The following is a 2,731-nucleotide window of genomic DNA, read 5'->3' as shown; positions in this document are numbered from 1 at the left end:
TTCTAACCCCCCCTCTCTCCTTCCCCTCCTTTATTCCCCCCTCTCCGCCGTCGCTGTCTCTCACCCTTTGGAGGGGTTCAGTCATCTCGCGCCAGCCGAGCCACGCGCACTCTCTCTCCTCTCTGACGCATTCTCTGGGCTCGTTGGAGAACGCCGGAGAACCACCCCGCGATTCCGGCGACGACGACAGCGTTACTGTCGTCGCGAGGGTGGCGTCCCTCGTACCACGAGGGTGGCGGCGGTGGTGGAAACGCCGTGACGAGGCCTGAATTCGCCGGGGGTCTTCTGAAGGAGACGCGAGGAGCGAACCGCCCTCTTGGGACGTCGGGAGACCACCCCCACTTCTTCCCCCACTCGAACGAACAAACGCGCGGGCGCGCGCGCGCGCGCTCGCTTGCTCTCGCCTCCCTCCTCGTCGCGGGTGCTTAGACAGCCTCGGGAATCGAAGACACACGGGTACCGAGTTTCACGGGTGGAGAATCCGCGCGTGTCCTACGCGATCAGGCCTTCCCGCGAACAAGGATTCATCAGGCACGACAGTTTTCGAGTGTCGTGATAACGCGGACGGAGCATCGGAAACGACCCGCCTGTCATGATGCACATCTAATCCGGGGACGTGTTATTATGTATACGTAGTGCTGTTACCATAAAACTGTCACCGCTCAATTCCCGGGATAGGGAAGCACAATCATGATAAAGTAGGCGTTCTAAATCCGACAATCTTTCGGGCAAAGAGTCAGATCAAGGAAATCTGTGCACGATGAAATTTAACCGTCAAAATAAAGATCGATGGTGGTCGGTTGGGGGGGATCGTTAAAATCGCTCGGACTGAAAAGACGATGAGAAGTTGGACCGAGAATGCCGGATAATCATTCGAATGCTTCCCGGAGAATCTCGAGTGACGGTGTTCAGGGCGGCACGGGAGGTGTCCGATGAGGGTGGAAGTGATCTTAGTGGATTTCGAGGAGGTAGGATCTGGTGCGTGTTTCGTGTTCTTCGTGAGATAGAAGAACACTTTGAAGAAACGAATCGAAAAACTCGAATCCGGATTGTTCGGTGTAAGTGATCGCGAGTCGCGAGTTTGGTGCGCGAGCGATATTGAATTGTCACATTTTTGAAGTGAATGGAACAGAGCCTCCTCCCTCTTCGGGGGCGATTAGTGTGAATGATCGATAACTGAGTCTGCATCGTCGAAACACACGGTAGAACTATGATGTCGACAGGAGTGATTCGTGGCAGAAACGGAAATATCATCTAAAGAACAGAGAGGTAAAGTTTGCTTCCGGTTCATCTAATCAATATCTCTTATTATGCGAATCGATATATTATTCAATTGAGACAAGTGAAAGAAATCGCCGGAAAATTTTGGTATATAACGTTGACATTTGTACATATTTCTCATTTCTTGTGATACTTTCGCGTAAACAAGAAGAATATTGCTACTTTATTCAATGTACTAGAATGGATGTATAAAAATATTTTTTGTGGTGATATCTTTTTTTCGCAGTAAATTACTGTATATTATTAATGGGAATTATTAATTGGAAATATTAACAGCTCTGATATCTGGAACAAATTATGAATAAGCAGTATATTTCTTGCGATGTGATATCGCGATGTGCATTGATTATAGTTATCAATCGATTTCACTTTGCCTTATTTCGTGTTGAAGGGGCTAAACGTAATTTTATTGTCGCGTGAATTTCGCAGATTTCTCGGTTTTCCGCATTCTTGCCTTTATTTATGTTGCTTATAGTCAACAAACGTCCCATAAACAATGTTAGCGACATTGCGCTTGAATTATGTCTCTCACTACGGTGATGGTTATTGCTGTAAAGTACGCATGTAGTTGGCAGCTTTCTCGTCTCGATTCTGAGATTTCCGCAACGTTCCGAATTATATCTCGACGGAACGAAATTAGCCCGTGGAATTGTTCTCGGCGCGATTCCGCGGAATTTTGTCGTACAAAAATCCGCTCGAAAAATTCACCGGAACGCGCCAACACGAATTCGAGTTTTACGTTTGACTGAGGGTCAATTTGGCAGAATGTCGCACGACGAGTCTCGTCCAAATACCGGTATTATCTCGGCTCCAACTACGCTTGACAGTCTCGCGTTGTGATTTCGCGAGTAATACCTTCGATTTTCCGCTCCCGTATTATTACATCCTCAACAGCGTCGATGTTAAATCGCCCAAATAATACAGGCGCGACTCGAAAATTATCATTCCGACGATCGTCGACCTCCCTGTCACAGAATTCGATCTCGATCATTTGACAAATTCTCTCTAGTGAGATTATGTAACTTCCTTTTTGTAATTTTATATTTTTTCTTATATAAATTATAATGATATCTCTACATTTATTCGACATTTATGCATTACGTTTGCCCGAACTTGCTGTCGCATCCGATGTATTCATTTAATCGATATAATAGGAATTTATGATATAATTTATTAGGATAAACGTGTTACTATTTAGTGCGATACGGAACATGCAATATTTTCCCTTTATTATTTCAATCTCTCTAAGAAGCTTTTAATAATTATTTCGTCCATCTCTTATGCAAAGTTCGACACGAACAAGATGTGAAGAGGCACATCTTAAAACAAAAGCATAATATAAATTTAATACGGAATATAATATAAATTTATACGAAAAATAGAAAACTTTGTGAACAGAGAATATAATAAAAAAAGTTTCGCGAAGTAAGAGTTTAAAAAGCGAGAGGAA

At 44.3% G+C, this 2,731-nt stretch overlaps 1 protein-coding gene across 2 annotated transcripts in view; it reads left to right on the top strand.

Moving 5' to 3' along the window:
* Positions 1-428: 428 nt before the first annotated feature.
* Positions 429-2,731, top strand: part of LOC115246139 — an 89,307-nt gene continuing 87,004 nt past the window's right edge. For both annotated transcript variants that reach the window (XM_029824775.1, XM_029824774.1), the window contains exon 1: positions 429-1,269. The gene's annotated coding sequence lies outside the window, so the exon portion shown is untranslated. The remainder of the gene's footprint in view (positions 1,270-2,731) is intronic.

Source organism: Formica exsecta, unplaced genomic scaffold (genome assembly GCF_003651465.1).
Source record: "Formica exsecta isolate Colony F162 unplaced genomic scaffold, ASM365146v1 scaffold139, whole genome shotgun sequence".
Classification (NCBI taxonomy): domain Eukaryota; kingdom Metazoa; phylum Arthropoda; class Insecta; order Hymenoptera; family Formicidae; genus Formica; species Formica exsecta.
Note: the sequence above shows the minus strand (reverse complement) of the source record. Positions and strands in the feature narration are given on the sequence as shown.